The sequence below is a fragment of the Dermochelys coriacea genome, chromosome 3 (genome assembly GCF_009764565.3).
Source record: "Dermochelys coriacea isolate rDerCor1 chromosome 3, rDerCor1.pri.v4, whole genome shotgun sequence".
Lineage (NCBI taxonomy): Eukaryota > Metazoa > Chordata > Testudines > Dermochelyidae > Dermochelys > Dermochelys coriacea.
In genome coordinates this window covers 177,574,571-177,588,922 of record NC_050070.1, presented here as the reverse complement: position 1 = coordinate 177,588,922, position 14,352 = coordinate 177,574,571, and positions in this window count along the sequence as shown.

Genomic DNA, 14,352 nt, shown 5'->3' with positions numbered 1-14,352 from the left:
TCCTTCACTGATTTTTGCTGATGTCACTGCTTCTCTCTATATCTGAAGATTCTTTACATGAATAAACAACTTGACTTCAGAGTCAGACAAGCAAAGAATTTAAAATGCCCAGTAAAACTCAGGTCTTACCCTTTAGCCTAGCCCTAGCAACGCTGTTCTAGATGGCCATAATGTGGCTGATTTGCAGCACAAATTTCTTGCTCCTTTGATGAGCAGGGGCTGAAAGTACAGGAGCAGTAATGGCCTGCTGAACAGTGACTCCCCAACATGACAGAGGAATGATGATGGACTTCAAAATATACCCTATTCTTTCCTTGCCCAGGACCATGGTAGTGATGATATTTCTATGTCAGGGAGATAAGGAAAGAAAATACGCATAAAGGATTTTCAAGGTTGTCAACCACGCATCAATCATCAGAATAATAAAAGAGGGAAATCCTGGCCCCACTGAAATCATGAGAGTTTTGCCACTGACTCCAGAGGCATCAGGATTTCAGCCACAGATTCTATAAAATGGTTTTAAGATTACCAGAAATGACAGTATAAACAACCAGTTCTCAATCCTGGTGAATTGAAGAGGAAACAGATGTTCCACATTTGAAAAGAGTGTTACAATTTTCAGCAAACCAAAACATACCCACCTATTCTAGGGGCCAAATATAAGAACATAAGAATAGCCATACTGGGTCAGACCAAAGATCCATCTCGCCCAGGGCTCTCAAACTCAAATCACCAGGAGGGCCACATGAGGACTCATACATTGGCCCAAGGGCCGCATCACACTCCCCACCCCAGCTGCCCCCACTCCACCCCCACTCGCTGGGTGCCGCAGGGGGTCAAGGCAGGAGGTTGTGGTGCAGGAGGGGCTCAGGTACCAGCCCGGCGCCGCTTAGCTTGAGCGGCTCTGGGGTGGCAGGGGTGAGCACCGGGGCCAGGGTAGGCTCCCTGCCTGCCCTGGCCATGGCCCCATGCCACGCTGCTCCAGGAAGGATAGGCACCCTGTCCCTGCGGCCCCAGGGGGAGGCGGAGCAGAGAACTCCATGAGCTGTTTCTGCCTGTGGGTACCTCCCCCAAAGCTCCCCAAACAGGGAACCGCGGCCAATGGGAGCTTCGGGGGAGGTACCCACAGCCAAGAACAGCTCACGGAGTTCTCTGCTCCCCTTCCCCCCAGGACCACAGGGAAGTGGTGCCCGCCGCTTCCCGGAGCGGCACGGAGCCCTCAGCACCACGGGGTTGGCAAATCCACTGGCTGGATCCAAAGCCCTGAGGGGCTGGATCCGGCACAGGGCTGTAGTTTCCCCACCTCTGGCCTGGAGGTAGGGTGGGGACGCAGCACACTGGGGGTGGAGGGGCGCGGGAAGCTTCGAGGGCTGCAAGGAAGAACCCCGCGGGCCACGTGTTTGAGACCCCTGATCAAGCCCAATATCCTGTCTTCTGGCAGTGGCCAATGCCAGGTGCTCCAGAGGGAATGAACAGAACAGGTAATCATCAAGTGATCCATCCCCTGTCGCTCATTCCCAGCTTCTGGCAAACAGAGGTTAGGAACACCATCCCTGCCCATCCTGCCTAGTAGCCACTGATGGACCTGTCCTCCATGAACTTATCTAGTTCTTTTTTTGAACCCTGTTATATAGTCTTGCCCTTCACAATATCATCTGGCAAGAAATTCCACAGGTTGACTGCGTTGTGTGAAAAAATACTTCTGTTGGTTTTAAACCTACTACCTATTAACTTAATTTGGTGATTCCTAGTTCTTGTGCTATGAAAAGGAGTAAATAACACTTCCTTATTTACTTTCTCCACAGTCATGATTTTATAGACCTCTATCATATCCCCCCTTAGTCGTCTCTTTTTCTAAGCTGAAAATTCCCAGTCTTATTCATAGGGCAGCCGTTCCATACCCCTAATCATTTTTGTTGCCCTTTTCTGAACATTTTCCAATTCCAATATATGTTTTTTGAGATGGGGCAACCACATGTGCACACAGTATTCAAGATGTAGGCATACCATGGATTTATAGAGGCAATAAGATATTTTCTGTCTTATTATCTATCCCTTTCTTAATGATCCCCAACATTCTGTTCACTTTTTTGACTGCCGCTGCACATTGAGTGGATGTTTTCAGAGAACTATCCACAATGCCCCCAAGATCTCTTTCTTGAGTGGTAACAGCCAATTTAGACCCGATCATTTTATATGTATAGTTGTGATTATGTATTTACTTTGCATTTATCACACTGAATTTCATCTGCCATTTTGTTGCCCGGTCACCCAGTTTTGAGAGATCCTTTTGTAGCTCTTCACAGTCTGCCGAGGACTTAACTATCTTGAGTAGTTTTGAGTATCATCTGCACATTTTGCCACCTCTCTGTTTACCCCTTTTTCCAGATCATTTATAAATATGTTGAATAGGACTGGTCCCACTACAGACCCATGGGGGATACCACTATTTACATCTCTGCATTCTGACCATTTATTCCTATCGTTTGATTCCTATCTTTTAACCAGTTACCAATCTATGAGAGGACCTTAGCTCTTTTCCCATGACAGCTTATTTTGCGTAAGAGCCTTTGGTGATGGACCTTTTCAAAGGCTTTTTGAAAATCTAAGTACACTATATCCAACGGATCCCCTTGTTCACCCCTCAAAGAATTACAGTACATTGGTGAGTCATGATTTCCCTTTACAAAAACCGTGTTGACTCTTCTCCAACATATTATGTTCATCTATAGGTCTGACAATTTTGTTCTTTATTATAGTTTCAACCAGTTTGCCTGCTACTGAAGTTAGACTTCCCAGCCTGTAATTGCCAAGATCACCTCCTGAGCCCTTTTTAAAAATTCGCATCACCTTAGCTATCCTCCAGTCACTTGTTACAGAAGCTGATTTAAATGATAGGTTACAGACTACAGTTAATAATTCTACAATTTCACATTTGAGTTCCTTCAGAACTCTTGGGTGAATACTACCTGGTCCTGGTGACTTTTTACTGTTTGGTTTGTCAATCTGTTCCAAAACCTCCTCTAATGACCTCAATCTGCAACAGTTCCTCAGTTTTGTCACCTAAAAAGAATGGCTGAGGTTTGAGAATTTCCCTCACATCCTCAGCTGTGAAGACTGATGCAAAGAATTCATTTAGTTGCTCCACAGTGGCCTTTCAGAGTAGCAGCCGTGTTAGTCTGTATTCGCAAAAAGAAAAGGAGTACCCGTGGCACCTTAGAGACTAACAAATTTATTAGAGCATAAGCTTTCGTGAGCTACAGCTCACTTCATCGGATGCATTTGGTGGAAAAAGCAGAGGAGAGATTTTTTGAGTGCTCCTTTGGCATCTCACTCATCCAGTAGCCCTGGTCGTTTAGCAGGCTTCTTGCTTCTGAGGTACTTAATTTTTTTGCTACTACTTTGAGTTTTTGGCTAGCTGTTCTGCATATTCTTTTTTGAACTAATTCAGTTTTTTTACACTTCATTTGCCAGAGTTTATGCTCCTTTCTATTTTCCTCACTAGGATTTAACTTTCACTTTTGAAAGGATGCCTTTTTGTCTCTCACTGCTTTTTACTTTGTTTAGCCATAGAGGCACTTTTTTGGTTCTCTTACTCTGTTTTTTTAATTTGGGATATACATTTAAGTTGAGCCTCTATTATGGAGTCTTTAAAAAAAAAGCATATATACACATCTTACTTTGCTATGCTGGGATTAGTAGCATTTAAGGGAACCCATGCATTTTACAGGGTTTTCACTTTTGGCACTGTACCTTTTAATTTCTATTTAACTAGCCTCCTCATTTTTATGTAGTCATCCCTTTCTGAAATTAAATGCTACAGTGTTGGGCAGCTGTGGTGTTTTCCCCACCACAGGGATGTTAAATTGAATTATATTATGGTAACTATTACCAAGCAGGCCAGCTTTATTCACCTCTTGGACCAGATTTTGTGCTGCACTTAGTACTAAATCAAGAATTGTCTCTCCTCTTGTGGGTTGCAGGATTAGCTGCTCCAAGAAGCAGTCATTTAAGGAGTCAAGAAACTTTATTTCTGCATCCCATCCTGGGGTGAGATATACCCAGTCAATATGGGGGATAGTTGAAATCCCCCATTATTAATTATTATTGAGTTTATTTTTATAGCCTCTCTAATCTCCCTGAGTATTTCAGTCACTATCAACATTGGCTGCGATATTATTAGAGCACTACTATCCATAGAGATTCTATGGTACAGTTTGGTTCATTTAAGATTTTTTACTTCTTCATTTGATTCTGTACTCTTTCACATCTGGTGCCACTCCCTCACCAGCATGATCTGTTCTGTTCGTCCAATATATTTTGTACCCTGGTATTACTGTGTCCCATTGATTATCCTCATTCCATCAAGTTTCTGTGATGCCCATTATATCAATATCCTCATTTAATATGAGGCAATCTAGTTCACGCATCTTGTTATTTAGACTTCTAGCCTTTGAAAACAAACAGTTTAAAAAACTTGCCACTTTTTTTGCTGTCTGCCATTAAGTGATGTAATTGAATGGGACTTTTTTTCATTTGACGATTTCTCAGATCCTACCTGTATTGCATCTTCCATCCTCTCCTTACTAGGACATAAAGAATCTCCATTAATAGATCTGCCCCGAGGCAGGTCTCTGTCCAAACCAGGTGCTCCTCCACGTCGGCTTTCCCCCAGCCCTTAGAGCCGTTTTTAAGCTATGACCTTGTTAATATGCTTCCATTTTGGTTTAAGTGGAGCCCCTCCTTCCTGTATAGGCTTCCCCTTTTACAAATGTTTTCCCAGTTCCTAATAAATCTAAACCCCTCCTCCCTACACCATCGTCTGATCCATGTATTAAGACCCTGCAGTTAGAGGTGCAGGGCCAGTTAGGCAGAACTGGAAGCATTTCAGAGAATGCTACCATAGAGGTCCTGGACTTCAATCTCTTACCTAGCAGCCTAAATTTGGCCTCCAGGACCTCTCTCCTATCTTTCCCTATGTCATTAGTACCTACATGTACTACAATCACCATCTCTTCCCCAGCACTACAGAAGTCTATCTAGATGTCTCGAGATCTGCATCCTTCACACCAGGCAGGAAAGTCACCATGCGGTTCTCCCAGTCATTGCAAACCCAGTAGCTATGTTTCTAGTGATCGAATCCCCCATAAGATTACCTGTCTTCCTAATAACTGGAATTCCCTCCCCCAGAGAGGTATCTTCAGTGCCACATCTGAAAGGAGGATCCCAGCTATGGGATCATTTCCCTCTGCTCCTGTTGGATGTGCTCTTTCCCTGAGACTTTCATCCTCCTTAACAGCACAGAGGCTGTCAAACCAAGGGTGGAACCATTCTACTGTGTCCCAGAAAGTCTCATCTATGTACCTCTATCTCCCTTAGCTCCTCCAGTTCAGCCACCCTGGTCTCCAAAGCCCATATACAGTCTCTGAGGGCCAGGAGCTCCTTGGACCCAATGCACACATACACCAAATGCCCATAGCGCAGGTAATCATACATGCTATAGTGGGTGCAATAAACTGTATAGTGCCCCCTCTGTTGCTGGATTTCTGCCTGCATTCTCTTTTTATTCCTGCAGCTTGTTCCTTTGTTGGTGTTTTGTATCTGTCAGGGGGTGTTTTGAGGGCTTTAAGTGTAACTAGCTCCCTCTCGACACACCCCCTCAAAACTCCCATGTTAACCGCTCCTGTTCACTAGCTCCTCTGCTCATTTAGGGGTGGGCCCTGGTCTTCCTGAGTAGCCCCGCCCCCTGGTTAAGGGCTTAAGGGTCAAAGCCTGGTTAAGAAGCTCTCCCTAGCAGGCTGCTAGGCTCAGCACATAGAGTCCCCCAAACGAACAAACAGACCACATGGTATATTTCAATCAAGCACACCACAAACACACACTACAGACAAACTTACCCCAAGGGTCACATAATTGCTTCTTCAGCTGGAGAACTCTCTCACAAAACTTTTCAGTGCTGCTTATATGATTCACTATGTGAAAATAAAGCACTCTTCCGTACTCCTATATAAAGGAGAAAACTTCTCCCAGGAAAAATCCTTGCTGGAGGCCGGTATTCAGACAGAGAAGTACAAAATTTTATTCCCAAATGCACTGTTAGTCTTATATTTTTGGCATTATAAGGAGTTGAAGTGGCCACATTTGCTAACAGTGATATCTAAAAGATGCAGTATTTCCTATTTTAAGTGCAGGGAAATACTTCCATATTTCAAGTACCACTGACTTTTAAAAAGTATATACTGTGGTTGTTTAATAAATGTAGTATTCTGTGCAAAGTACAGCAATAGAACAAAATGACCAAATATTAAAAACACACAGAAGCCCCAATGCAGCAACAACAGCAGCTTTTCCTCTTGGCACAGATGGCATTTGTATTACTCTATATGTTTTTACTATGTCACATAGGTGCAATATAGCTAGATTAGGAGTGGCAGGGTCAACTGCCAGGGAAAGACTCAGGAGAGAGGATACTCCATGAAGTGACTGTTGTAGCGCTTCTCAGTGTACACTCTTTAAACAGATAGCAAGTCCAGGAAACTGCAGAGCAGCAAGGGGTCAGGCTTGGAAACCAGACTATCAGTAAGGTCGGTGTATCCCTGCACAATGCTCCTGTGGGCTCCCTCCACAACACAGTCTTATAGGAACATGCTGTTACAAGCCATGTAGCCACTGGGTTTTTCCTGGCACTTGTGACTCATTCTTACTCTAATGGGATTGATGGTGCAGAGGTCAGTTACTGCTGGTTCCATACAGATTTCCAGCAGAAGTTTGTACGGTGCAAAGAGGAATATGAAGTAGACTGCATCTGCACAGGGCTTCTATGGCAGGGGTGGGCAAACTTTTTGGCCTAAGGGCCACATCTGGGAATGGAAATTGTATGGTGGACCATGAATGCTCATGAAATTGAGGGTTAGGGTGGGGCCAGAAAGGGGGCTCCGGGCTGGAGATGAGGGGTTGGGATGCAGGAGGGTGCTCCAGGCTGGGACCGAGAGGTTCAGAGGGGGATCAGAGCTGGGGCGAGGGGGTCAAGGGTGCAGGCTCTGGGCGGCGCTTACCTCAAGCTGCTCTCAGAAGCAGTGGCATGTCCCCCTCCAGCTCCTATGTGGAGGCGCAGCCAGGCGGCTCTGCACACTGCCCTAGGGCAGGAGCAGTGGCAGCATGCAAAGCCCCTTGGCTGCCCCTCCACATAGGAGCTGGAGGGGACGACATAGATTCATAGATACTAAGGTCAGAAGGGACCATTTGATCATCTAGTCCGACCTCCTGCACAGCGCAGGCCCCAGAACCTCACCCACCCACTCCTATGAAAAACCTCTGCTGCTGTTTCCAAAAGTCACACCCAGTGAAGCAAAACCCAGACCCTGCTCCCCAACGGGAGCTTGAGGGCTGGATTAAAAGTGCCAGATGTGGCCCCTAGGCTGTAGTTTGCCCACCCCTGGTCTATGGCCTGCTGAGTCAGGAAAGACATTCAGAGATCTGCTTTCACTCCATACCCTCAGGGAGGTCTCTGACTCCAGTTGCTCCCATTTAAACTGTATAATTATAGAGCATGTCACCAGAGTGGAAATAATTTAAGTATCTCAATGTATCTAAATTTATATTCTTAATGTTTCATTAAGATCAGTGTGTGGTAATGAATTTCCTAGTTCTTTAACACCTGTTCCAAAGCCCACTGAAGTCAATAGAAAGGCTCCTATTTGCTTCAACAGGGGAGGGGGAGGTTCAATTTGACTCAAACAGAAAAGGGGCAGGGGGAGAAGAGAAAATAAATTGCATATTGAAATAAAAATCAGGACTCTAACTTATATTTAAATACACAATGAAACAGACAAATCTGAAATTTCTGTAGCTTCCCTTAAATGCTACTTAAGCCCAGCATAGCAAAATAAGGTATATACACACACTTTTGAGAACACAATTTTATGTAACCAGACATTCAAATCAATATGCAATGTGTTTATTTGAACAAACTAGTTTCTGAAATAGCACGTGTGTCTCTCTCTCTCGTACTGTAAATACATGCAACAGTGTATATATTTGCTTAAAATGCAGTGGAAAATCATGCAGACATGATTTTCAAACATGTAAAGATTCTAGGCCAGTACTGCAGAATGCTGAGGCCCAGATCCTCAAAGATATTTGGCCTCCTAACTTGATGGAAGTTAGGAGCCCAAATACTTTTGAGGATTTAGGCCCAGTGCCCTCTGTGGAGTGCGCAGCACTCTCAATTCCCACAAATTAAGTGGGATTTGAGGGCACTCAGCACCTTGCAGGATGAGCCCCTCCCAAACCTCTTCTTTTTTAAAGTTCTAAACCATAATTTTTAGAATATATCCATTGCACACTTTTCACAAAGGATTACATCCATGAAAAGGTGTTTTAAAATTAAGCCATTTTTGAATTAGCCAAGTTATGTGGAAAACTTCAATGCTATGAAAAGAATTGTGAATCACAACTTTATTGAAAGGAGCACCAGGGCTGTGCCCCTACACATGCTTTTATTTCTTATTTTTAAGATGCTTATTTTGAGTGGTTTGGGGACATGAATTCCTCTTGGATGAATTTTTGTCCCCATTCTCTTCCTTTTTTGCATCGTCTGGTGATGAGGCAACACTGTATCACAACATAATGCCGACACCTGAAGTAACAATTTAACCCAGTGAGCTTTTGTCTGTTTTTACCACTGGTGGCAAAGGTAAGTTTTTATTTAGGTTTTGTCCTGTTAGCCCTTCAGAGCCAATCCTGAGGGAGGAAAAGTGGGACACGGTATGGCATAGCGCAGTGTTTCCCAAGCTTGGGACGCTGCTTGTGTGGGGAAAGCCCCGGCAGGCCGAGCCGGTTTGTTTACCTGCAGCATCCGCAGGTTCAGCCGATCGCGGCTCCTACTGGCCACGGTTTGCCGCTGCAAGCCAAAAGGGCTGCGGAAAGTGGCGTGGGCCAAGGGACGTACCGGCCGCTGCTTCCCACAGCCCCCATTAGCCTGCGGTGGTGAACCGCGGCCAGTGGGAGCCGTGATCAGCCGAACCTGCAGACGCGGCAGGTAAACAAACCAGCCTGGCCGGCCGCGGGCTTTCCCTGCACAAGCGGCATCCCAAGTTTGGGAAACACTGGCATAGCAGATTGGAATCCTAGGACAGTGCCTAAGACCCGAGTTCTAGTGCCAGCTCTGCTGAGTGACCATGGGTATGTCACTTCCCTTCCCTGTGCCAGTCTCCCCATCTAGAATATGGGGATAATGACACTAATATACTTTGTAAAGCCCTCTAAGTTCTGTTCTTTTCTGGCTCATGCCACAATTGTTAACAGAGGTATAGATGCAGAATATTTATTACTGGTGACATGTTACAGAAAAAGAAAAGCTTGAATAGTTAGCAGGGTTGGCAGCTAATTAAAATAATCTTTACTTATAAATAGGGCAAATCTGATATGAAATTCAGTGAGAGATGATGCCATTTTGACAGTCAATTTTCAGACTGTGGGTCATATCAGCTAGCATAGATCAGCATTGCTGCACCGAGTTCACTGCACATTCTATAAATCACTTTAGGAAAACCTTTTAAGTAGGCTCAGTCCTGTAGTCTTCACAGAAACAGAGCTCCTGTTGAAAGGACTCTGCAATCAAGCATGAAAATAGTATTTCAGGGGAGAGGTTTGTGATTTTTTAAGAAGCTTCAAGATGCAGAACGCACACCTTCAAGAAATTACTAAACAGATAAGCTCAGTCATTTTAAGGCATTGATTACTTACAGGCACATTCCTGACGTTTCAGCCATCACACACCCTTGAGAAAGGCCTGATGGCCAAACTGCTGGGAATGTACCTGTAAATATTAAAAGGCTTAAAATTACTGGAGTTTCTCTCTTCACCTTTTTTGGAAGATGTGCTTAGTCTATGTTGAAAAATTCACAATATTGCAATGATCACTGCAATAATGTATACTGAGGAAGTCTTAGTGCTACAAGAAAGGTGAAGTATTTAAACTTGCCACAACAGTCTCACGTGACTATTTCTTCTATGAGAATTACTGATTTGTCTTTTTTACAAGTTTGTTGCATTAGGATCTATTTAAAAAGAAAAATGGTGACTAATGAATATTGAAAAAAAAAATCCCCACATAGTGTTGTCAAAGCTTACCTGATAGAAGACCAGGAATTGGAGCAGCATTTGTGAGATTTATATAACTTGTTGAATGAAGAAGGGTTCATTCTTCTGTCTTTCTGCAACTTATTATCTAGTGATCTTGTGCTTTTTGGTTAGACTTACCGTAAAAGATTGAACTGTTGAAGATAATGCTTTTGGAAACAAGGGCCCTAATCCATCAACAAATTTAAGCATATGCCTAACTTTAAGCATTGAGTAGTTCCATTGTAATCAGTGGGACTATTTATATGCTTAAAAGTTAAGGACATGTTGATTCAACATGTTTAAAGCACCAATTAAAAGGAGCCAAGTACATAATTTCTAAAACATATGTTTGTATCAAATGTTTTGTAGGATACCAACATTATTCATATTTAATGCAGTTAAATAGTTGAAAGTAGCTTTCTTCATTATCTTTCACAGTTATAACCTTTATCTGCTGAAAGCCTTGTGATCCTTCTGGAGGAAAGGTACCATATAAGCGTAACATTACACACTTCATGTCACACTTTGAAACCAGCCATCATTGTAAATATTATTCTAGCTCTCAGTGCACCAGCATGATGTTGAAGCAGCATGTAGCCTCCTTCTGCCTCTTGATGTGATCTCCACTGAAGGACACATACATGCAAATACTTCTACAGTACTGCAGGCTTCTTTGTGAGACAAAACCAGAGACATTTAACAAGTGGGGAGTTCAGTTCCCTTCAGGGTTAATAAAAAAACACCACTGAAAGTTGCTGTTCACACATGAGTCTATCTCCAAACATTGCTAAAGTCACCACCACTCTTCAATCCCCAAGAACAGTGCTCTTGCTAGAGGAAGTGGAGCAATATTGTGCGAGGATTCCACCACCACTGCAAGAGCAATGCAAACTGCAGAGGTGTTCAGAGCAGTATGAGGTAGCAATGAAAGAGTCCTCCAGTAATAAAGCTGCTGCCAATCCCTGCAGCCTTTACTCATGTGAGCAATTTTTTATTCACAGCAGGTGAAATTCACTCTTGTGTAGAACACTAGATTTTCAAATGTGCCAAGGCATGAGGATCACACATGCTATTGATTTTCAATGGAATGTATGCTCCTAAATACAGTCAGTGCTTTTGAAAGGGTCTTTCCAAAGGTTTCAGTGATGCATAGGCCTGCACTGACTCTTTGCACAAGGCTGAATTTCACCATTAAGTGGATCTATTGACTTAAATTGAGGGGCAAATAGGGACAGGAGTAAAGAACTCTATCACCATAATTTTAGTCCTGAGAGACAGGTCCCTAGTAATCAGTATAAATAGAGTCAGGTGGCTTTTATTCCCTAGAGGTGCTGATTTAGTATAATTAAGAGCCTAACAAATTTTAGTTTTAAAATGGAGACATGTTTAAATTACAGAAGTTTAACAAAGCCTCTAAAAAGCTATAAACTCCCTCATGCTTTTATTCTGTGAATATAAAAGTGACAAGTTTTAAATCTGAAATGCACAAAAGGCTTCAGAGATTCAGATGCGGAGCCTGATACAAGCTTTTATGGTCAAGGAACCCTCCTGATAACATGACAGTCATTGTCAGTACATTATAACTGTTGCCTTTGAAATGGTCCTGCAGTGCTACTGCAATTCCAATACCCAGCTATTTATTTCATTACTACATCAGAAAAGAAAGAGGGCCAATCCCACTTCTGTGGAAATCACTGGGGGTTTTGCCAAGAAACATAGGAGGAGGAGGATCAGGCCCAAAGATACTACTTCAGTTGTATCTAGAAAAATCGAAACCTTTAAACTACACGAGGTGGTGATGTTCAGACTCCATCCATATATTTTGGAGTCCCAGAATATTCCATTAAAGTGGGCCTCTGTTTTCCTCTTACCAGCTCTTATCATGGAAAGACTTGCAGGCTCTTAAGCACAGAAGGAAGTGGTGATGTTTGCAACATTGATTGTAAGTTACTTACATGGAGATAGGGTGAAAGTAGCTGTGATTCTTGAACAACTATATATTCTTTTTCTCTGCTGGGGTGTGCTGCATTATTTGGAATGACACACCTATTATGTACATTGAAATGGGTTATCTGCATCAGGTAACATTGTCTTCATTACATTCAGTTATTTTGTGTAGTTTATGATACAACACATGCAATTACATTGCAAAATGGGAGGTTTTGTAAAATAAGATGAGAAAGCTGGAGCCAACGTGCCACAAGTCATCCACTCTTTTGGGATAAGAATAAGGACATTCCATAAGGAGTTGAAAAGCAACAGAGCACCATTTATCTAAGATTGGTTTAAATGTTACATTTCAGAGTTACTTTGGTTTAAGAAAGGGGATACTTTAGCCTGTGTGATGATTTAAGTCCAGAGTTTCACCACCCTAAAAATCAAAGGACCTAATCTGTTGGAGTTGTGCTAATTTAAACCAGGAGAGAATCCATTTCCAGTGATTATTTAGTTTCACTGTTGCACATTCATAACCTCAATTGATCTTAATAGGAATTATTCATAGGTATTAACAAAAGGACACGAAAGGCCCCAATTCTGATCTCATGACAGTTTTAACACTAACTATTGACTTCAGAGTTACTTGTAATTGACACCAGCCTTAAGTACAATCAGAATCAGACTCCAAATATTTAACTATTGTGTAATCTCAGAGCACTGCGTGGTTACTATTCTTCTGTGTTAGGTCCAAAGAAATTGAAAATGCAGTTAGGTAAGGGCCTGATCCAAAGTCCATCTAAGTCAGTTAAAAGATTCCCATTCACTTAGATGGACTTTGGATCAGGCCCTAAAGACATTACACATTTTAGATATGTTGGTTATCCACCTAGGACAATCCTACTGTTAAACTTCAGAATAGCGTTCCTTTGATAGTGATGCTTTGCACAACTCTGAAGGCAGTGCATTACAACAGGGAAAAGGATTTATAGTCTACATTTTAGAAAGATACAGTGAGAAAAGGAAGGGGCAAGGGAAGGTTTGTTTTTGTTTTCTTTTCTTTTTTTTTTTTAAATAAGATACATAGGGAGGCTTCAGGCACCTACTTAAAACCTCCAATTACATTTTTTAAATAGTGGAGCTAGTTAGGCCTGTATGGCCCCAAAAGCTTGGCAAGCCTGACAGGCTTGGCAGGTTTTCCCACCCCACCCCCCCCCAACCGTGCCATAGAGCCTGAGGCAAATAGCATTCCAGACTTGCCCAGCTTCAGAACTCAACAACAAGGAGCAAATATGTATACCCACAATCAAGTTTTCAAAGCCATGGATTTGGATTTAGCCATACGAGTTCTACAAATGCCAACAGAAGTTGTGTCGCTAAAACCCCATGTGCTGCTTTGAAAATGTAAGAGTAACTTAGCAGAGCTAGGCTATGCCAGCATCCTTCAGCAGAAATCTCCAGCAAATCCAGTGGGAAATTCCACTTAAGAATTGATGGTACAACATTGTCTATATTTAACAAACACTGAGTGGGATTTCTACAAGTGCTCATTGAGGCCTAACGCTCAAATCGACTCTGATGGGAGCAGAGTTAGATCAATGCTTTTTGAAAATGCCACCCTAAGCGTAACACTTGCTGCCTTTGGGCACATTGATATAAAGCTGCTACTTCTCCTGGGGATCTTAGGGTTACAGTGAAACTCTCCATTCTCAAAAGCTGTCTGCACTTCATCAGATTATCCATCCATGTTGAATTCTTCTTAACAGCTGATGATGTCATACAACATTGCTGTCTCCCCAAAAACAGCACTGGAAAGATTGTAAAGTTGTAAATTGAGGACCAGACTAAGAGAGCATTCTTTCTTTCAGCAGTACTAAAATGCAAGCAATAAGGGCAACTGTATATTTTACTTAAACCAAGAGCCCTTCAATGGCTCCACCTGAAAACAATCAAGGAGGCTAATTTTGAATTGCTTAATTGACTAAGTGCTCATATGATTTAGCTTATTCCATGGTTACAGGCACATAAATAGAAAAGGAGTACTTGTGGCACCTTAGCGACTAACATTTATTAGAGCATAAGCTTTCGTGAGCTACAGCTCACTTCATCGGATGCATTTGGTGGAAAAAACAGAGGAGAGATTTATATCCTCTGAAACCTGTGATGAGGCACAAATGACTTTAGTGGATCTTATCAATAAGCTTAATTTTCACTGTTCACAACAACAAGCTTTGCTTGCCATTTTATTAATTTTCATGCCCCATTTATGTTCTAGCTCTCTGCTTACTAAAA